Below are 23,763 nucleotides of genomic sequence, written 5' to 3'. Positions count from 1 at the left end.
GATTGAACCTGGGCCGCACGCATGCCAGGCAAGTGCGTTACTGCTTGATCCACATCCCCAGCCCCTGGAATTGTTTCTTAATTTCCTTTTCAAATTTCTCATTGTTTATAGAAACACAATAAATATTTTTATGTTGTGTTTACATCCTGAAACTTTGCTGAATTTGTTCATTAAGTCTACCAGTTGTTCATTTTTTATTTTCAAACTTTTTTAGTGGTTTTCTATGTACAAGATCATATAATCTCTAAAGGGAAGTAATTTTACTTTTTCCTTTCCGATTTTGATGTCTTAATTAGTACTTTTTTTGCTAACTTCTCTGACTATAAGTTCTTATATATCATTGAATACAAGTGGTTAGAGGTAGTATTCTTGCTTTGTTCCAGAGGAAAAGCTTTCAGATTTTTACCAGTGAGTATGATGTCAGCAGAATTCTTTTTCTATCTGGTCTTTGCAGTTATTGAGGTTATTTTCTTCAGTCACTACTGTGTTTTTCTTTTCTAATTTTTAATTTTTGTTATACATGACAGTAGAATCTATTTTGATATATTTATATAAGCACAGGATATACCTTATTCTAATTAGGATCCCAGTCTTATGGATGTACACAATATTGAGACTCATTGTGGTATATTCAGATATGTACATAGAAAAGTTGTGTCAGATTAATTTTACTGTCTCTACTGTTCTTAGCCCCCCTACCTTCCCTTCATCTTCTTTGTCTAATCCAATGAGCTTCTATTTCTGCCCCCTCCCCCGCTTTTGTGGGGAATCACAGCAGATAGAACATTTGATTTTGGCTTTGGGGAATGGCCATATTTAACTTAGCATGATAATTTCCAGATCAATCCATTTACCAGCAAATGTCATAAAGTCATTCTTTATGTCTGAGTAATATTCCATTGTATATAGATACTACATTTTCTTTATTAATTCATTCGTTGATGGGCATTTGGTTGGTTCCACAGCTTACTCTTTTGAATTGTGCTGCTATAAACAATGATGTGGATGTATCACAGTAGTATGCTGATTTGAAGGCCTTTGGATATATACCAAGGAGTGGGATAACTGGATCAAATGGGGGTTCCATTCCTAGTATTTTGAGAAATTGCCATACTGCTTTCCAGAGTGGTTGCACTAATTTGCAGTCGCACCAACAACATATGAGTGTACCCTTTCTCCCACATGATCGCCATCAGTTGCTTGTTTGTTAAGTGGTTTTGGTGTGGGAAAATCTTGAATTTTATCAAATATTTTTCCTGCCAGTTGAGACGACCAGGTGATTTTCATCTGTTGTTCTCTCAATACATGCATTTTTTTCCCCCACAGCTTCATTGAGGTAAAAGTGAAGTACAATAAAATGCACATATTTGAAATATGCAATTTGATCAGTTTTGACATGTATGTAGCTAATACAATCAATTTAAAAATCATTTTCATTACTTTTTTTTTCATTTTAAACCATGCAGGCTGTGTTACTTCATGATTAATTACATTAGAAATCAGTCACCTTAGGATATTATAGAATCCCACCCCCATGTCAACTTTTTCAAGATTAAATGGTACACTTATAATACTCTCAGAGGTCAAGGAAAAAAGCACAGGAAAAGTAAATAAAAAGTACTTTGAACTAAGTGATAATAAATGCCTAAAACATCAGGATCTCTGGGATGAAGTGGTACTCAGATGAACATTTATAAAGTACTTGTATCAGAGAGAAGCTAGAGTAACAATCAAATTATTTTCAAATTATGTAGTAGGAAGGAAAAAAAGCAGGTGCAGAAATATATGAAATAGAGAAGAAAAAATATGGCTAAAATTTGATAATAATCAAACAAGTCTAATCAAGAAAGAAGCAAGAACATAAAAATTAATATCAATGGAAAGGGAGCTATCAAAATAACCCTACAGATGCTAAAAATATATTAAAGTAATATTATAATTGTATGCCAACACATGTGATAGATAACATGAGCTGTATTAGAGAAGGCTCTGTGTGCTGCTGAGAAGAAAGTGATGATGATGGATGAAATATTCTATATAAGTCTGTTAAGTCTAAATTATCAATTGTATTTTTTACTTCTATAGATTCTTTATTTAGTTTTTGTTTGGAGGATATACCAGTGGTGACAGAGGCATGTTAAAGTTACCCAGTATTATTGTGTTGTGGCCTATTTGATTCTTGAAATTGAAAAGGGTTTGATATATATATATATATATATTTTTTTTTTCCATTGTTTGGGGCATAAATATTTATGATTGTTATGTCTTGTTGATGTGTATTTCCCTGAAACAGTATGAAATGTCCTTCTGATTAACTTTGGCTTAAGGTCCACTTTATCTGATATGAGGATAGAAACCCCTTGTTTACTTGATTCATATCACATGGATTTTTGTTGTTGTTGAACCATCCCTGCATTTCAGGGGCAAATCCCACTTGGTAAAGGCATATGATTCATTTAATGTGCTGTGCTATTGAATTTGGTTTTTCAACTAGTGGTTTTTATGTTTGTTTGCTTTATGTGTTACTGGGGATTGGGTTCAGGGATGCTCTACCATTGAGCTAAATCTCCAGCCCTTTTTACCTTTTTATTTTTTATTTCGAAACAGGGTCTCACTAAGTTGCCTGGGCTAGCCTTGAACTTGCAAACCTTCTGCCTCAGCCTCTGAGTGGCTGGGATTACAGGGTGCATTACTACACCCAAATCAACTACTGTTTTGTTTTGTTATGTTATGTTATGTTAGAATTCCATTTATATTTTTGAGGCTCTAGACAGCAGGATAAATTATAGGAGCAAGGTGATGACTGGATGGGGAAAAGATAGAGAGTTTCATCCTCTGGGTAAGAGTAGAGGATAGCAAGTTTACATGATGGAACTGGAGTATTCAGAAAAATCACCCGCTAGAAATAAGGAGAGTGAGGCAGAAGCCTTCAACTGAATCAAAATATTTAATAGGAAAACAAATGACACCAACTCCAAGAGGTTTGTTTTGTATTCTAGTAGATGGGTAACTGTGGAGTACTGCTCTTCTTAATTAGTTTCCAGGCTCTGTCCTAGGAGTCTGATTTCATTCTGAGACATTTCAGAAGGGACACTGTGAACAAGTAAGCTTCTGACTATATAATAGGGTTAAGCAAGAGCTTCTGGTGGGAGATGATCATCAGAGACCTTCCTTGGCTTCAGGGAGCAGGAGATCCAGGGGCTGGGGAAGCCAGGAAGAAGTCCAGTATTTGACTTAAATAAAAATCTCTTTACTTTCCTTATCCTCTTCTCCCTTCTCTTTATCCTTTCTCTGTCTCCCCTTTCCTTTCTTCCTCCTTTTCTCCTACCCACTCACTCCTTCTTCTGGTTGCTATTGTTCTTCTTAATTCTTCATGGACACTCTGTACAGATAATAGGTTGGGAGTAGCTAAGAAGATCTATTTTTACTTACTCTTGTTATCTTTGTACTGTCAGTTCCCTGCAGTTTCTTAGTTCTTTGTAGCCACGGGGCGACAACCAAGGAGAGTCTGTAAGGGCAGCACCACCATTCCTGGCAAAAGAACCCATGGTCACCTGATGTTTTTCAAAGAAAAAGCCCAGATTCTTTCAAGGGCTCTACCATGCTGTCATTGACAGCTGAGCAAGTGTGTGCCTGCCTGAAGTTCTCTCTCCTTTCCCTCTCCCACTCCAGATTTAGAGACAAGGAAGGAGACTGTCTGCACAGCCCCAGGCACCTATAAAGAGGATGAGAAGTCAGACAGAAATGCAGCATTTGGCAAGGATGGCTTCTCTTTGAACTTCTCACCACTCCCTTAACTGGCTTCATCTGTTGTTCTCTCAATACAGTGCATATTTTTTTAATATGTATATTATTTTTCACTGGGTTGTTAAACCTTCCCCAAACAGAGACATTCAGTAGTAATTAGAATGGCCATTTCACAATATTTTAAAAAAAGAAGAAGAAGAAGAAAAAAAAAGCCTGCACCCTCCAATTGTGAGCAAAGTAAAGAGTAGTAACCTGGAGTTTAGCTGAATAAGCCACTGTGAGGGTTAAGTGCTGAAGTCTTCCAATTTTAGAGCAATGTGTTTTCAACTCATACCATCATTTCAGTGGAAAAAACATACTTTAATTTTGGTAAAAATCAGATTCATCTCCTGACAGGATTAGTAAAAACATTCACTAAATTTCACAGTTTTCTTTTGTGAATTGTGAAGATGATAAATAGTAGCTAGAAGATCAATGGGATTCCAGCTCCAGCTGCAGATGAATGACAATATGCCAGCACAAAAACTCCTATATCTTGATTTACAAAGCTAACAGCAGTTTTAAATCTGCAATTTAATTTCAGACCAACAACACCACAACCTTTCAAAGGGAAAAAATACAAAAAAGTGCTACAAAAATATTTTAGCAAAAACGCATAGTCTAAGTGCATAGTAAATAAAAGCACTGAACAATATCTTGTTGGAGGGAATTCATCTTGGAAAATTGATCACCAAAGCTCAACAATTTTATTTTATTCTCACTGTCATCAAACATTGCTTTATAAGATTAATTTTTGGCTGTAAGTATCAAAGGTTTATTAGTCAAGAAAAATACGTTAATTGATGAGGGTGGTTATAGAAGAACACAGAAGCCTCATATCCCAAAAGTTCTGGCTTACTAAGATTTCTTTGTTATTTAGGGTATCAAAGAAATGTGTCCCTTAATGGAAGAATGGGAAATCATAGAATTAATTGTTGTAAAAGTAGTTTTCAAATAAAAAAAATTAAATTTGACACAATCTGACCACACACGTCAATTTACAGTTTTAATGTTATTTTATAAAATACGTATATTTGCACAATAGGCTCCTGGCAGCATTTTCAGTCAAGTGTTCTTTTAATTTATTTTGACAAGCTATAAAACAATAAATCATACTATTTAAGGAATTATCATCAATAAATTTTCTTTCTCTTGGGTCAGAGAAAATTAAAAGAATAACCAACTATGATTGAGAGGGAGTACAGGGATACAGGTAATCTATAGAAGAGGGTGGGGGTCTAGAGAGGGTCAACCATCACTTGAACTTCACACAGTGTGATGTTCAAGATTAAGAGTCAACTGCTTATAGCCATTTCACAAGTATTTCAAAGAAAAACATTTTGTAGTCCAACACTTTAAGGCTTTCATTCTTACTCAGAGTCAGTCTAGCTGTTGGTCAGTGGCAACAGGAGTTATAATGCCAACTTCTGGCAAGTGTAGTACTGGACATTATGCCTACAAGTCATGAAAAAAAGAAAGAAAGAAAGAATGCCTTTTCCCTTCAGACCAAAGAAAAACAATAAATTAAAAATGAGAATTTATAACACTAACTCTTAATAGATTTATAAAGGAATATCATGTAATAAGTGGCTTGAAGTAATCTATCAAAAAATCAAGGATGTTTATATTTCATAGTGAGTCAGCAAGGCATTTTGTTATTCATTTTTTAAAATATTTATTTCCTTATTGAAATAGTTTTTAGTGTTTAGTGAACTTGTAAACAGAAAGCTCCCATTTCAAAATAATAACCAAATCCCAGATGATGGAGATGTTTACAGTGATTACATTTATCAAAGCCATATGTGTGTGTGTGTGTGTGTGTGTGTGTGTAGAATCTTAAAAAAAATATTAGTCACTAAGTTTTTCTTAGGTCTTTATTTTATTTTATTTTTTTGGAGGGGGTGAACCAGGGATTGAACTCAGGGGCACTCAATCATTGAGCCACACCTCTAGTCCAATTTTGTGTTTTATTTAGAGACAGGGTCTCACTGACTTGCTTAGTGCCTTGCTTTGGCTGAGGCTGGCTTTGAATTCGTATTCCTCCTTCCTCCGGTTCCTGAGCAAACTGCTGGAATTGCAGGCATGTGCCACCATGGCTGGCAGTTCTTCACTTTAGGTGCTGTTATTTCTGAAACAGGTAAGAAGGCAGACTCTCTCATATGCTCTAGTACTAGAATGTGGTTGCTCCCATAGCTGGCTTGCAAACTAGAAGACAACCATTTGAAGAATGTTTTAAGTGAATAGTTGCAAACCATAGAAGTGGGGGAAAAACCCCCAAGAATGCACAATTGTGAGCATTTACAACCATCACAAGTGTGACTGAAGACTATTCATACCATTTTTCTGAAATGAAATCTCAAAACAGTATAGTTCAAAAGAAAAATTTCAACAAAAAAATGGTATATGCAAGATTTTACCAATTTATGTATCGTCAATCACATACTTAAATTTTCTGCTTGAAAAAAATCAATTGAAAACCAGGCACTATGTTTCACTATTGTAAGGTTTTCTCAGTTTGCTTATCTCTGGGGGTTTGGATTTGCTGGCCCTGCCCATTGGAAGAGGTTGCCTGTGTTGCTTTTACATTGTCCAATAAAATTTGTAGCATATTCATGGTTCAGGGGCCTGAAAGGATGTGAAATAGCTGCCTTGGATAGGTTCATGTAATCCAATACTTCTTCCAAGAGTATATTAGGACAATATTTGAAGTAAATAGCAAATTCTACAGGAAACCCCTTACATAAAATTTATCAAGAGTGGACATCTTTGTATCACTAATCTTTTAATATTTTCTGTTTCTTTGTTGCAGCCTTCATTCCTTGCTATGGTAGGATGGTTTTATTAAAATATATCAAAACATCCTAGTGATTTCTTGTCATCTCAGTGACTGCACAATAACAGGATGTGCATTGATGCCAGCATATTGGGCAGTGCCAGAGAGGTTTTAATTTTCTCTTTGCGGTATGTGTATCCTTGTCCTATCATCTCTGTTTTTTGTTTGTTTGGTTTTTGTTTGTTTGTTTTTGCCAAGCTAAAGTCAATGTGGAACAAAATCACAGTGATGCCCAATACCCATTAGAAAGTTATCAGGCTTAATGTCTTTGTATATAAAATTCTTTGTGTGCACATGTTCAATTCTGGTCAGCTAATATAAACACAGTTGTCATTGTGAACTTACCTGAGCAGAAATTGATGGGATCTTCAAGGCTGGGTCCCCAAAGATCCATGACTAGCACATTATTGACTTTTTCCTAATCATAATCCCATATGTGGGAGATGCCAATTCCACCTGAAGACTAACAGTTTGTGCTCCTACAGCAACTAGGGGATGCATTCTAGCTTCAGTGCCACTTCCTTACTGGTGGTGGTGTTAATTGCCAGAACTATATCAGCAAAGGAGCAAGACTGGATCTTCAGTACCAGCTTATACCCTCTGCCCCCACCAAATGAATTTGGCCTTGGAATTACTGCTGCTCGCCACATTAAGAGACCAAAAGGGAGGCAGGCAGGTGTCAAGCCCCTGTACCTCCGAAAGATGAGGGTAGGACAGGGGCCTCCTGGCTCCTTTCACCCAGCAAGGCTGCCAAGGAGAGCGACAGGAAATGGCCTTTCCCAGAGTCACAAACAAAACCTGACCATCACCACTCACTTAAGCTCCTTTTTGCCTGAGTGATTGGTGAGAGGATCTTATGGTGAATGAGGTGAGGCCACTGGTTTCTGGAGCAGTAGCTGCTACCTCGCTTTTGCGTTGAAGGCTGGAAGAGGGTGGATAAGGCGGTGTGATATTGCTGCCACCACTGCGGGGACTCTGTCTAGAGGGACCACTGTTACTCTGCCTGCGCCGTGTCTTGTTATCCAGTTCCACGATGAACTCTTCTTATGGGTGCAGAGTTCGAAGTCTTCAGTTACTCACTCCTCTCTTGTCCATGCCAATCCACCAGAAAGTCTTGCTTCAGTGAGCCCGCAGGAGCCAATTCACAGCTAACATGATTACAGAGGCAAGTAGGAGGGGTTGGGGAGGCCAGCTTTATGCTCCCCAGCTGGGGAAAGAGGAGCGCAGAGGGACATCACCTGCTATATGCTAACCAAATGAGTAAGGGGTGCTACTTAGGTATTCTGCTCAGCAATCCACAGTCTACCCAGTAGTGACATTTACCATGGACTCATGTATTTCCTTTATTGTACCTTTTTGTTGTTGATACAGTTTCCTTTAAAAAATACTCATCTTCTTTTGTTTTGGCCAGAGAGAAGGGATAAAACAAAGTCTTGGCTTATGTCTAGGGTTGCAGAAGGAAGCTATTTAGCACAGAAATTTAATTAAGCTGTTAAAAGTAGCCCAGGAAAAAGGTGAGGATTCAATAGGACAAGGTTTTGTTAGAGAGCCCTTGACTATTTCTCCCTGACCACCTGGGATTGTCTGTTGCATAAACTTATCTCTACATATTATTTGGAGGAATTTTGCTTGATTTGGCTTCCAGTGGTGAAAATATTTGCTTCTGATTGCTTAGCAGGTAGATGGGGGGAGAATCAGGAGGAAGGAGACAAGGACTCTGATTCAGCAGGTAGGTCTCAAAGGGGAACTTTGAGTAGAGTGTCATATAGTAATCATCTATCAACTATAGTTGCATTCAGTGATTTTTGTCTACCTTAGGTGACAAATTTGGAGCCTGTTGGCACAGCCAATACATTGTTTATGAAAATATGGTTCCAAATCCTAGATAACTGCATAGACATGAATTCTTGAAGCACCAATATTTAGACACTATCTGTATGAAAAGTACCTTTGTTGTTTCTTGTTCTAGAGTGAATCATATTAGTCATAGTCAGGTTCAAGACAAGACTAGTCTGGGATAATTCCTCTTGGCCAGCTGTGGAGGAAGAGTGGGTACCTACATTGTGCAAAAAACCTAAGCATGATGAACATTGAAATTTTCATTCTCAGGAAGTTCAAGTTTCTAGTCATTTTTCTCTGGACTTAGGACCCCGTTGTACTGCAGATGTTGTGAAGACAATAACACTGATGATGAGCCTGTCACAACCATGTGATCTCTGATATGTGGTTGAACAGAATGTAGACTACCCCTTGATAAATGAGAGTGACCTTTAGAATCAGACAGGGAGTTGATTATAATGTTTATGTCACAGGAAAGGATCAGAAAGGTTATCTCTTAGCCCTTCTACGAAAGTGATGACTCAATTAGAGGAAATCTCTAAGGAGACTTCTGAGTAGCTACTGTGCCAGGTAGTCAGATAACACACCAATCTCACACAAAATGAAAACATCTTTGCTCCTCTCCACAGAAGTTGGAGAAATCCTGTAGAGCAACTTTCTCAATGTTTTCCACTGTATTTTATTTTTTCCCCAACATTTCTTTTTCTCTTATGCCTTTTGTTTTTCCTTTCTAACTTTCAGATTGTCAAAGGGGCATTTAGAATCACCTAGGCTGTTTTTGCTAACAAACATGGGAACTCATCTGTGTTAGTCAGCTTTTCATCTCAGTAACAAATAACCACATAAAACAACTTAAATAAGGAAAGATTTATTTTGGCTCACAGCTTCAAAGGCTGTAGTCCAAGGTCAACTGGCTCCATTGTTTTGGGCCTGACGTGAAACAGAACATCATAGCAGAAGGGCATAGGAGAGGAAAGCTGCTCAGCTCATGGCAGCCAGGATGTGGGGTGAGGAGGGGTGGGGGTGAAGGAATGAGGGGTGGGAAGGGTCAGGGGTAAGATATAGACCATAATGGCATGCCTCTAGTGACCTACTTCCTCCAGGCATGCCCCACCTGCCTACATTTTCCTCCACCTCCCATTAGTTTGTCTGAATTATTAATTCATCCAGGGGGTTAATCTACTTGCTAAAGATTATAGTTAAGCAGATCTGGAATGGAGCCTGAGATTCTGCACTTTTAACCAGCTCTTAAGTGATACTGAAACTGCATGTCCAGGATTCTGCTCTAAATCCAAATATTTGTCAGCCCCTGTGCTTCCTTTGCATATGCTTTGCACATGTTATTCCTCATTTTCTTCAATACTTTTTCCTCCTATCATCATTTAAACACTTTATGCATATCTTAATTATTGTTACTTCTCTGGGAAGTCTCCTCTAATCTCTCTGACTAAACCAAGTCCCCCAGCCCCACAGTAAAGTCTAACAGAGCCATATGTTTCTCCTTCTGAGCTCTTAGCATAGTTGAGTTCTATGTGTTCTGACATTTTCTGATCAAATATTTTCTCTCCTATTGGACTATACAGGTTCCATAATGGAGCGCCTGTATCTGATACCAATTCATCCTAGAGCCCCAAACAATGTGGGGCTCTTAGAGGAACACTCAAATATTTGTCAAGTGAATTAATTGGTGGCACCAACTCCCTACTAGTTTTTTCCTTGACTAGCAAAGTAAAGGAATGACTTAATCAAGTTGTTGCAATAAATGTTTAGAGCCTCAGGAAAAAAATATGACTTTGTTTTTCCCTTGTTGTAAATGAGATTCTGTCACTTCTATTCTGGGTGGCTTCTGATGATGTCAACAACCTTGGCATCTACTCTGGATTTGTTTCTGCCTTGTGACTGCTCTACTCAGATAGTGACCTGGAATTAATAAAATCATGTCTCTATGGGCAACAAAGAGTCTCCCTAGTTTCTCCAAACAACAGGCTTGATTGTCAGATGGATATGGAAATAAGGTAGATGAGGAGCCCAGCTGGAGGGATGGCCACTACACAACAGAGAACTGCATGGTTGTTGAGGGTTAATTGCAGCTCTTGAGGCAGCCTCCTTTCACTGTGTCAACAGTGTGACTGATTACTCTTTGCTGTGTGGCTCCACTACTAAGACAGCTCATCTGTTCTCCTGTCTCTGTATTACTTGGAGTAGCTTTCAATTTCTGTTTTTAGTGCCACTTGGTTATCTCACTACCAACTGCTCACTGAGTTTCTACCACTTCCTGGTTTCTGTGGCATTACTACATCTGCTGGCTGCCTTCCTAGCTTTTAATCCCTGGTATTTGCTGCTCTTATTCTTTACATATGTTGCATTCAAATCATATTGCTTTGTTTAATACTATTATTTTTCTCTGATTCTCATGTCAAAAGCCTAGGACTGATGACAGGCCTATGTTAGATTTGCTGCCCATGAGTTTAGTGCTTATCCTAGTCCAAGCAGTTCTGAAACATGAATGATTTGCTGGTAATGGCACCTACTGGTCCTTAAGAACTGATTGTAAAATATTTAGAAAATTGATGAACACAGTTGTAAAACAGTTGAAGCCTGAAATCAGCCAAGGTAGGAATATTTATACCCCAGATTTTGGCAAAGAATACAAATCAAGACTTTCTTTCCACAGAGCCAGCTTTTAGCACACTACTAAATGGAATAGAGAACAAGGCTCCACCTTGAAGACACATTCAGAGCCATTTCCTGTGGTTGTGTGGTTCCCATTCTGAGGTTTCCCCAGTGGGGCAGTATAATTGACACGTCCTTGCATGGCCTGTTCAGTCTAACCTGGTCACTTCCAGAACTTCCAAAGTAAACACAGACTCCTTTCATCAGACTTATTCCAGTAATTGCTGCTGTGCTTATGTTTTGGGTTTAGTTTCCTGGGAAACAAACTCTAAGATGAGGATAGGGAAAAGGAGATAAGGATTACACAGAGGAAGGAGTTGAACAGTGAAGTAGTCATCAAAAAGATGTCAGCCAATCCCACGAGAAAGAGCAGCAGTTAGATGGGGGCAGCCCATTGGACAACATGGCTTTTTTCAGAGTGAGGTGAATTCCAGGGAGGAACTCAGATGAGAAGCCTAGACCACCAATTCTGGGAGCAGCTGGAGGAAGAAGTGCTTTGGTCTTGAAGGGGAAGCTGAATGGCTCACATATATTCGCTATGTAGAAGGGGAACAAAAGTTTGTAAAAGTTTCCCTAGAGTACATTAAAGTTGTCTTATTAAATTCCCAAGCAAGAAAACTTTAATCATTTTTAGTAAATGTCTAAGGGCAACTGTGCAGTGTCAATGTGCTCTTTTCTGTTGTCAAGGCAATTATTAAGTCATACATTGTCAAAGCAAAGGGATATAGTTATCCCACTCCAGCCCAACCTCTTGGTAGAAAGAGATTCAAAGAACTCTCCCTTTTCCTTCCCTCTTTGAAATATATTCCTTTTGATCCTGATTATAGCCCTACAAAAAGGAATATGAAGAAGATGATGAATAGAGAGTTCAAAGTTTTGTTGTTTGGAACATTCTGCTGTTCCACTGCAGAATGGAATAGAATCCTAGGACATATACCATTTATCAATTGGAGGATTTATCTTTCCACAAGGCATAGAGTTGGATTATCAATTCTTGGAGACAGTATATTTATCCATTTGAAGCAAAACTGCAAAAGTTTGACTCTTCTAAGAAGGCATTGTTAGCTACTCTCTTTCCAGAGGAAAATCCAATACTTTGGAGAAGGCAGAGAATCAGTTTTCACTGAAAACTTTCAATTGTTTTTAAAAAGAGAGAAAACAGAATTTTCACTGAACTGCACTGAAAATATGGACCTCAAGGAAGGAAATACAATTGAGAAAGTATTCCTAAACTAAAATGAATAAAGCACAAGAAGTACATAATTTCTGTATTCTGAGGCTTTGCCCCTATGAGCCTTGCTATTGTAAAATCTCATGTGGTCAGAGAAACACAGATGCTTTGAGAAGCCTCCTGAGAATTCTTTGCAATTTAGTTAATTTTGCATTCCCTGTCTTTCTTTGGTGTGTTGTTGGATAAGTATAGAGAGGACTGATGAACAGATGGGAGAAATAGAACAGAAGTGTTAACTACTCTGTTTACAAGACCAATCACATTCTTCTGTGCATTAGAATTATAGGTGAAGAGGGATTTGAACCAAATCCCCACTTCTACTAATGAAGTGAAGGGAAGCTCAGATAGTTTAGATAACTTGTCCAATATCACATAGCCAGTTCTCAGAAAGTTGGGATTGGGGAAACAGTCTTTGTGTTGTGGTTACATTAACTTCTACTGTTTTAAACATATTCATTCTTTCCAAAATACTTATTGACTTCTATCTGATTTTGTGTACTATAATACTTGTAATGAAGAGCCAAATAAGGCAGATAGTCTTAGCATCATGGAGTTTACTCAATGCAATCTGGTGGGATAAATAAAAATAGTATTTCTTAATGGATAATAGAATTAACAAGATAACAATAAAATTAAACTTATCTTGGCATAGTCTTACTAGTTGAACTAAGGTGAGAGCCAGCATAGTTTCCTGTAGGATAGTCTTATATCTAAACATTCAAAGGGGAGAAAAGTTCGCACTTTTTCTCTTTTATTAAAAAGTTAGAGCTTACATTTACAGGCTTTGTTTCTGTTACTTTGCTACAACTATTGCCCTTGTTCTCACAGAAACCTGCTAGGTAGCAACTCAACTTAAGTTCTCCCTGCTAAGTTTAAAAGCCCTAGAAAGGTTTATTAGTCTAGCATCAGTATCAGGGAAAATAATTTATATATTCAGTGAATTTTGGTTTAAGTTTTATCAAGTGGAACCAATTGGTCAATGTGACAAATAGATAAACTGATGTAGTTGTTGGTGATATAGTAATATTGATAATTCTGGAATGTTAAAACTAGTGCCTGGAAGAAGATTCTAGGGGCATAGGAAGCCAAGCTACAATCAGATTTCCTGTCTAAACACGTCAGAGCAACAGTTGAATAAGAAACACACATAAAGATGGGATGGAAATTATTAGGATAAGGCATGCAGAATTATCTATTTTCAGTGATTTATGACCTATAGAAATGGAAATGTTCTATAATTCAACCAAATATATTCTATTGCATGTTTCATATCAGCATTTTGTTTAATAAATGTTTCTTTTTGATCAAGGGTTATGGGTAGTTTTTCCCCTACATGGAGTAGGGATGATAACAACAGAATTTATTTATATATTATTTACTGTTAAAGTCAGTTCATCTTTTCTGGCACATATTAATTAGTCCTCCACAGACAAGAGCCCTAGGTGCTACCCTCTGATTGGCTGGCTCTCATCTTTACCCTGCTCTTTGAATTACCTAGGTCTTTCTTTGTTTTTATTTTGAAACAGGGTCCTGCTAAATTGCCTGGTTGGTCTCATACTTGTGATCTTCCTGCTTCAGCCTCCCAAGTCACTGGAGTTGCAAACATGCTCTACTAGGCCATTTTTCTTGAGGCTCTTGGTTGCAGGTTGAAATTACTCTGTCCAAAGTCACATGCATTTTAATTCATTGGCTCTAGCACATTTATGTTGCATCTCTTATCTTCAAGGTCTACCTTTTTAGATCAGTGGTTCACATCCCTGGGTGCATGTTCGAACTACCTGGTGAGCTTTTAATAGATACTATTGCCTGGAGTCTACCCTAGAGCTTCTGAGTTCATTATTCTGTGGAGATACCAGGGCATCAATACTTAAGTAAAAATCTTCTTAGGTGATTCAAATATGGAGAACAAAAATGCCCTGAGAAATCACTCTATATTCATGCATCTTGATTAGTGATTCTTTTCTCCTTCACAAGGCCCAAGAATCCTGAGGACTTATCCAGGTCGTATTTATTCTGCTTGTCTGGTTTTGATATGCTGCCCTTCCTATCTTACTCCCTATCCTTCTGCATCAGTAAGTTGTTGGTGAGGAAGAGGTTCTTTTTCCCGACAGTCTGTGGAAGAGAGGCACTCCAAATAGGGCTCCTGACACTGGAGACTGAGGGTAGGTGGGAGGAAGCTCTGGCTGCTACTGCTGCAGGGAATCTTCTGTTCCTTGTGGAAATCCCAGCAAACATGAACATGGTAGTAAGACCTGCCCAGGGGATTCACAAGGTAAACCTTTGAGGTGTCCTGAAATATGTTGAATGGGATACCCTGAGCTATCTTTTCTACCTTGTATCATCTCTTATTCATTTATTTGTTCATTTGGGTACAACTTGAACATAAATTATTGCCCCATTATCAATATCTTTGCTGGCCCATTCCTTGATTCTCATCTTTCCAGCAGAAATTCTATCCATCCTTGAAAATTGATTCCAAATACATCTTGCTCTATGAATCCTTTTTTTTTAGTCCATCCCTTGCTAGCCTTCTGTGTTATTTTGAACTTGCATAACATCTAGCAGTAGGAAGAATAAAAATAGCAATGAATTAAAGACCAGACCAGGATCCAGTTCTGTGCAAACCAATCTGAGCATCTATATTCCATTTTTTTTTAAATGACTGGATGAATGGGTTGCTTTGGGTGGGAATCTTTTCTGTGTCTCCATTATTTTAGCTGCAAAATAAGGCCATTGTAGAGAGGGTTTTAGTCAGCTTTGTGTCACTGTGACCCGTATATCCAAAAAGAACAACTTAGAGAAATAAAAGTTTATTTTGGCTCAGGTTTCAGAGGTTCAGTCCATGGCTGGTCAGCTCCATTGTTCTGGGCCCAACATAAAGCAGAACATCAAACCATAACAGAGAGCTTTATTTCTTTAAGAGCAGTCCTTGGAATGCCTGTGTTAAAATTATCTAGGCTTGTTTAAGTGTGGAGTCTCTTCCTTCCATTTGAATCCGAATCACGGGAAGATTGTGAATCTGTGTTTAAAATGTACCCCTAGGCCTTCTTTGTTTTTATTTTGATTAGGCTTAGTAAAGTTAGAAAACCATAGAATTACTGGGTTTTGTTCAATTAAAATATCATAATGGTAGTTGAAAATGTAAAACCTTGGTAGACATAGACATACAAAATTCCATTGTTTTTAAAGGTAGACAGAAGAAGTATTTTGTGGTTTGGATATGAGATGTTGCCCCCAAAACTTCTGTAATAGTGCAGATAAAATGACTGGATTATGAGAGCTGTAACCTAATCAGTCCTTCATAGTTTGAATGAACTAATAGTGTGGTAACTGCAGGCAGGTAAGGAGTGACTGGTGGAGGTGGATTACTGGGAATATGCCCTGGAAGAGTGCATTTTCCCTGTGGCCCCTTACCCTTTCTCTCTCTGCTTCCTGGCCCCCAGGAGCTGTGTAGCTTTCCTCTGAATGTCCTTGGCCATGATGTTCTACCTTGTCTTGAGTACATAGCAAAGGAATTGGCTGACCATGGACTGAACCTCTGAAACCATAAACCAAAGTTAACTTTTCCTCCTCTACTTTGTTTTTGTTGGGTGTTTTGGTCACAGCAGTGAAAGACTGATGCAAGCTCTCTTGGTTGGAAAGGCATCAGGTAGTGTAAAGAACTTGAGATACTCCAGGAATATAGGTATTATCTCCACATGGAGGTAAATTGAGGCACAGGAATAGAGAAATATTTGAATATTATTGATTATTTACATATTCTCGAGGATTCTTTTTGCATCAAGGATTGTGCATTAAATACCTGCTTATCTGGTTGAGCTAAGCACAGGGGATAAAAGTTTTTTTTTTCGCCACAACTCTTTCGTGTGGATGTGGCCATTATTATTATTCATGCCTGGACCAGAAGCCCCAGAAGGTAACTGAGTCATATTTCCAAGATGTTCCCTTGTCCACTTTTAGATCTTGATCTATGAAATGCAACTTCTTTTTCAACTAGGATCTATGAATTGTTTTTATAGGAATCATTTTCTGAATTTTATAAGTGGAATAATCAGGGGAGAATAAGAGTTTCTTTTTTTCAATGCTAGGTATCAAACCCAGGGTATGATACATGCTAGGTAAACACTGTACCCCTGAGCTATACCTCGAGTCCCAAGATTTTTTTTCAATGATTTTTTGGTAGATATATCAAATCCAAGTGGGAGTTACATGTGATTTTATAGGTTTTTAGACTGAAATTCTCCCAAAGATACAAAACCCCTAGCTGCAATGACTTCATTCCTGCCCAAATTGGCATTTAGCTTCAGATAAATTTTCTAGTCATCAAAGAGTAGACTTGTGCTGCTGATTAATTGTCAGAGAACTTCTTGTTATAAAACCAGATTCTCTTTCTGACTGAGCTACTGTGTGACCTTAAGTATGTTAAAGAGCTTTGGGATATCTTTGTTTCACATTGTAAAGTGGAGATAAAAATACATTGCATACATCTTTAAAAAAAAAAAAAGAAAACCAATGAGGATTAATGAGATAATGTTAGCAGGCATATTAAAGTCACCCAGTTTTTTTTCATATTTAAATTTCTGATCCATTTCCTAATACTAAAATGGGTCATGTATTTAAAAAACGAGTATGCAGGATTAAGATTATGGTGAACAGTAATAGTTCTTTTTTTAGGGATCTCCCCCCCTAAAAAAAGAGCAGATGACAAGTAGGATTATTAAACTTCTATATATAAAATTTCCCTTTTACTTTAATTCCTATTATGTCCATACTTTAGAAGAGACTCTTTCATAGTCCGAGGAATCTTGATCCATATGCCAGACTGTTTGCTTAATTTAAAAGCCACTGAAATGTACTGAAACCTTACATTGTAAGTAACAGTTTGCTTTACTGAGTAATGAGGGTGTTATCCCTAAGTAAACCATAAGCCCACTGCCCAGTTCCTGGTAGAGTGTTGTTATCTCTGGGATAATTCAGTTCTTGCTGGAGTAAACCCATGAACCAAAATTCATGGAGAGGAGTGATTTATCCAGCATTGCCTGCCCATCCATCATGCTGCTGCCCTGCATTGTGCAGGGAGTTTGCTTGCCATGCATTTCATCATTGGCGGTATTTCATAAGTCAAGCCTGGTGATCAGACAGGGTCACCCTTAAATCCCATCTGCTGAGCAAGGCGTGGCTACATTTCTCTTCCAGACTGACGGCATTTCCCAGCATCCGTAGGTTTTAAAGATATGAAAAGCAGCTTAGAGAAGGCTAGGGGAGCAGCTCTGCCACTGCATAAGTGGAAACAAGCAATGGGAATTAGAGACTGAGCAGAAGGAAAGGGGTTAGAAAATTAAAAAAAAAAAAAAAAAAGAGTGAACAGATAAAGCAGAAAATACAACACACAAAAAAGAAAGCAATGTAAGCCAGGTAGGGGGAAGGAAATATCAGAATTATATGTCAATGTGGGGATAAAGAAAAAGAAAGAAAGCACAGATGAAAATAAGCCAAAATGTTATTTTGTTTACATTCACGGAGATGATAATTTGGAGGGTAAGTCCTCCACAAAGTTTCCTGTCAGGTCTAGCTGTTCCTGTTATCCTAGGAAACTTTCATTTTCAAAATATTTATGTATTTCTTCCCTACTCTATCTTTTCAGTAAGTGAGGTTAATATTATCCCTATTTTACAGAAGAAAAAGGAGGCGGTTTTGTTGTGAAACAAAAAAATCTTAAACCTTTTAGTTGGATACAATCCCATTTACCATTTTTGCTTTTGTTGCCTGTACTTTGGGAGCTATATCTGAGATCTGGGGTAGTAAAATAGAGGATATCATTGTTACACAGACCAATATTATGGGCTTTCTCCCTGTGCTAGCTTTTAGTAGTTTTTCATTTCAGAACTTACAGGTAAGTCTTTAAATTCATATTAAATTCATTTTTGCCTAAGATAAGGGTCCAATTTCATTTTTCTTCATGGGACTATTCAATTTTCCCAGCACCATTTACTGACAAGACTGTTCTTTTCCCATTTTGGTACCTTTGGGAAAATCAATAGACCGTAAATGTGTATGCTTATTTCTGGGATCTCTATGCTATTCCCTTGGTCAATGTATCTATTTTTATGTCAGCATTGTACTATTTTCACTAGCACAGGATTCATCTAAAGCTTCTAACAATGTGATCACAGTAGCACATGTTTTTGTAAATTTTACGTAAGGAATCACAGTCTTCAGAGAGCTTCTCCCTCTTTCCTTTCTGTCTTTCCCTCCATCATGCATTGCCTCATATTGGATGACATTTGGACATTTTGAGCAACTGGGTGAGAGGCATTGAGATAGGGATGCATTTAGATGAAGTAGAATTTATGGAGGGGGGGTGTTGTTCTAGGTCTCTCATGTATGGCTATCATTTGCTGTTCCAGGGTAGACATAGTTCCCAGATATGTCCTATGGCTGTAAGCAACAGAGAAAACAGAAGACTTAGAATGGAGACATCAAGAAGCCACTTTGGGGAAATTTTTTCTAGTCATCAAATCTATAAAATTGTAAGCATAAAGATTCAGTTGTTTTTGGAGCCTACTCAAAGTGGTGATTCCCTCCTGTCAGGAATATATTCAATAATGTAGCATGTATGATGACAAGTAAACAATTTTTATTTTATTTTTCAGGCAAGATCAATAGAAGTAATGCAAACTTCTATTGTGTTATTATTCTATTGTATTAAGTTGGTTTATTATGAATCCTAACTATAATAATAGAGGAAAAATATCAATAGTCATGCTGGAAAAAACTTTTATTTTTGTTCCCTTTAGAATATATTACAACATTTTCATATGAAAAAATTACCAATTAATTTTCAACAAAAATTTAGGGGGAAATCTATTGTAAAGGTATGTCAGGCAGCATAAAAGTATCTTATTTTTCACAATTTTTGATATCTATGGTTTTTGTCAGCTTTAAAATGTTTCGTTATTATTTCATTTCTCACTGTGAATTACTACTTATGTTCATGCTTAATTTTTGATTAGTAAAAAAGTATTGTGAATTTTTCTTAAAGAAGATCTCTAAATTGCAAATAATTTTAGTTTCCATGATACTTGGATTTGATCCTAGAGGTAAGTCAGGTAGTTTTCTAAAGATCACATGACAATTGAGCACAGAACTGCTGAATTCTCTTCAACCTTCTGTCCAGCATTTCAGACTGCTTTGGATGTGTATTCCAGGAGTTATGCACACATTTAATAATGCCACAAACACATGCATATCAAAAGATTGCAACCCTGAAGGAATTGACTACTAAGCCAATAATGTTATTAAACGGCAAGTTTAAGGATATTAAAAGGGAAAGCAAAAAATACCTAATCTGCTATTTTCTTTTTATATATAGATGAATGGAAAGTATAAATATAATTCAACAATCAATTGGAATAACATCAAATATGAAATACAAAGACCTTGATTAAAGTTCTTGCTCCACTTCTAAGGAGCCTGGTGATTGTGGGAGATCTGATTAATTGTTCCCATAATACTTTCTTTTTCTTCCTTTTAATGTTAGTCCCTAAGATGTAGCCTCCCAACTAGACTACATTCCCTGCCTATCTCTGGGTTAGTTATAGTCATATGACTGAATTTTGGCCAATGGTTGCAAGTGAAAATTATGTGGATAATTCTGCATAATATTTTTATGATTTTTTCTTTCTTTCTTTTGAGACAGGTGAGAAAGGGTCTTACTAAGTTGCTCAGTCTGGCCTTGAACTGTGACCTCCTGACTCAGCTTACTGAGGAGCTAAAATTACTATAGTGGACCATCATGCCCAGCATCTTGACAGATTTAAAGAGTACTGGTTGGAAATGTATGATATGTCAAAATCATTGTATTGTCTTGAACAACTAATTAAAAAAAAAAAGAGTACTGGTTAGGAATATTTGTGGAAGATTCCTCTATTTGGGTTTATCTGATGTTTTAATGATTGGAGGGATCATGTTTTAGAGGCATTTATTTATTTTGCAGAATCAAACTCAGGGCCTTGCCCATGCTAGGCAAGTTCCCTACCACTGAACAACATCCCTAACTCTTAGAGGTTTTTAATTTTAACATAAAGGTAATATAGAATAAAAAGGAAAGGAGAGAAGGGGAGATGGAGAGAGAATAAACTCACTGTTCTAATAATTACTTCATTAGCTCTAACTGCTGTTCTATTGGTATGTTCCTATAGTAGAATAGAATTTTGTACTCTAGCTCTATGATTACTATTTGTTTTGTTTTGTTTTGCTTTGTTTTTGTCATTGTTGTTGTACTGGGGATTGAATGCAGAATTTACAATTCAGATACATCTCCAGTCCTTTTTATTTTGAGACAGGATCCTGTTAAATTGTTAAGGCTGGCCTCAGACTTTCAACCTTCCTGCTTCAGCCTCTCTAGTTGCTGATATTACAGGCATGCAACACCGTGCCCAGCTCTATGAAGTACCTTTGAGAATCACAAGAATATACTCTGCTTCCTTTCTTTCTCTTGATACTGCTGAACAGACCTGAGTTGCCCTCTATCTGTCCATGTTGTCATCCTGGAAAGATGCCTTATAAAGCACACAATATGAGTACAGAACTTGATAACACATAGGCAAGGGTACACTGGAGCTGGCATCTAGTCTAGTTGTACAAAGGTTTATTTTATTTTTAAAAAAATATTTATTTTTTAGTTTTAAGTGGACACAATATCTTCATTTTATAATATGTGGTGCTGAGGATCGAACTCAGTGCCTCAAGCATGCTAGGCAAGCACTCCACCGCTGAGCCACAACCCCAGCCCCCAAAGGTTTATTTTAGAAAAGTTGGCTACCGAGAGCTCCATATCAGAGTGAACTGTCAGCAAATGCTTACTACTTTGGGAAAGTTTTTCATTGTTGTTTTGTCTTTTTAAAGGAGAGAAAAGAGAAGAGAGGGTGCAGGAGAGGAGAGAGGGAAGGAAGGAAAAAAATTACAATATTACAAAATCAAATGCTAATTATAGATGAGAAAAAAGATGAGACTTGGTGAATTTAGGAAAATGAGGGAAAACAAGGAAACTGAAATCTTTTGGGGTGCTCACTTTTAGTTTGATTTCTCAGACATAGTAAGGGGAAACATCATTTTGATTGGGACAGGAATTAGCCTACCTATTTCTTTATTGCCCTTACTTTTCAAATTGTGCAAATCCTGGGCAAAAGCCTGCTGTAACTGAAACTTTGGGTTTTTTACATACCTGCACTTAGTTATGATCCAAGTACAGTTAGCAGTTGTGGAAGGGGTTGCATGCTTCCAGAAGGATGGATTGACAAGAAGCAGAAAGTGTAGTTATAGATCATGGTAGCAATTCCAAAAATATTCAGAACCACTGTTCCAACACTTCTACATACTGTATTCCCATGTTGAAACCTTCAACATTTAACATTTATATTCTCTCACCCTTCTTTTTTGGTGTATGTTAATATGTTTGATCACAAATCTCTTCCCTTTGAAAGTCCTATGCATTTTTCCTTGGTTATTTCTTGAGGGCAGTTTTCAAGTTATAATGACAGCTTTTTATTTAATCTTAAAAATTTTGCTTTAGTATCAAGAAATCTCGATATTGTTCTTTAGAAGTTATTGAACACAACTCAGAAATTTCTGTCACATATATCTACTCACATTTAAGATAAAGGGCATTCATATCTATTTATAGTACTATGTTACTAGGGATCCTATGTTTTATCCTAACTAAATATACTGTATTATGGAAAAATATACAAGATTGTTCCTGTATTTTCATTATGACTATGATTGACTTGCTGTGACATTCCATCCTACAAATTAATACATTGTAAGTGCTAAAATGTCTTCATTCCAAAGAAATACATAAACAAGGAAGGGAAGTAATTTAATTTTAGCTCTTATTTAACTTTGACTTCGTGGTTCCTAGTTTGGGGTGACAGCCACAAAAAGTCAGGCAAATCCCCAGGATGCCAAACCACAAGGCAATTTCCGGCAACAGCAAGGGATTGCAGCTCTGTTCCTAGAAAAGTCCCCAAATATAACTTTTTCACGACAAGTGTTTTAAGGCAAACAGGATTACATTCTCTTGCTTATGAACATTCATCCATCTATTGTATAAACATGTGCACTTCCCTTTTGCAGCTGTTATCATGTCTCTCTTCACCCTGAGGTTAGGGACTTCCTTATTTTATTGGTCCAGCTGACAGCATCCTGTGGTCTTCTCTACCCAGTCCTCCACTTGCTTGCCTCCTCCCCCTCTCTTAGCACCACTCCCGGCCTTAACTGTTTTTATCACTCTTTTCTTCTTTGATGACAGAGCAGAGTTGAGTTTCATAACTCTGGATTTGTGGACATGCTTGATTGAGTCCAAATTGGAACTCAAAATGTGTTTCTCTTTGGGAATTCATGTAGTAGACCACCTTCTTCACTTGTGGGTTTTTTCCTTGACTTTGGAACCAAATCATCACACAATAATGGTCACATGGAAGGTATGTTTAACACCAGTTAGGGGGAGGGAAGGTGTCGATTTATGAAAAATTGAAATTATCTGAGCTTCTAGCTCTATTCATGTACTATTCATATTCACTTAGTTTAAAAATGGATTGTGATTTTTAAGAGATCTATCAGTTTTGAAGTAATCAAAACTGCTATTAATGTATAATATAGCAATTCAGTCAAAGTGAATAACAAGCCTCAGTAGACTGGCTTCTCAGGGAACTTTGTTCTTATTTACAAAAGTGTTGTAATTCTAAAATTTTGCCAAAGGACAGCTATGTGAAATCTGGATAATGGAAGATAATTTTGAATCTCTTTCACTGCTCCCACATCTAAAATGTGTGTGTTTCGAAAGCAGATTTAGAAGGTAGATGGTGTTTTACTAGACTATTTATGCTTTAAAAAATTTTTTTTCCCTAAAGGAAATGTCTCCTGAGGCCTACTTGGGAATTTACTGAGAAATAATTGGGTAAGAAAGAAAAGAATCATTTGTTTTGGTGAGACAGAATATACAGCTGATCAACAAAGTCCTATGGCTGTAGGAGTGAGGATAGTCTCATTAACTAAAATGAAAAACTCAAAATGAGAATCACTCAGAAAATAAAACATTAAATGAAATAGAAAGCAGCTTTTTAAAGTTAGAATTAAATGATTAAGTCACACAAAAACAGTCTGTAGGGAGCCACTTTGAATGACCCACACTTTCCAGTCCTGAAGCAAGAGGCTCTGACCAATCACTACATTTCGGGTGACTTGGGCGTTGTCCCAGCTCAGGAAGTAGAAGGCATGTCTGCAGATGTAAGTGTCATCCCTGAGGTTGAATTACATTCATCTGTCCCTTGTAACCCTGCCCCTTCTGGCCTTTTTTGGATAGAACTTTCTAAGAACAAGAGTACCCCAATAAAAGCCC

The 23,763-nt window shown here is 37.3% G+C and overlaps 1 pseudogene; it reads right to left on the bottom strand.

Annotated features, from left to right (window-relative positions):
- Positions 1 to 6,280: 6,280 nt before the first annotated feature.
- LOC124083746 (casein kinase I-like) lies at positions 6,281 to 8,607 on the bottom strand (annotated as a pseudogene).
- Positions 8,608 to 23,763: the final 15,156 nt, after the last annotated feature.

Source organism: Marmota monax, unplaced genomic scaffold, assembly GCF_021218885.2.
Source record: "Marmota monax isolate L192 unplaced genomic scaffold, Marmota_monax_Labrador192_F-V1.1 WCK01_AAM20220418_F8-fsc00016, whole genome shotgun sequence".
Taxonomy (NCBI): Eukaryota; Metazoa; Chordata; class Mammalia; order Rodentia; family Sciuridae; genus Marmota; species Marmota monax.
The sequence above is the reverse complement of the archived record's forward strand: the minus strand, read 5'-3'. Positions and strand labels throughout refer to the sequence as shown.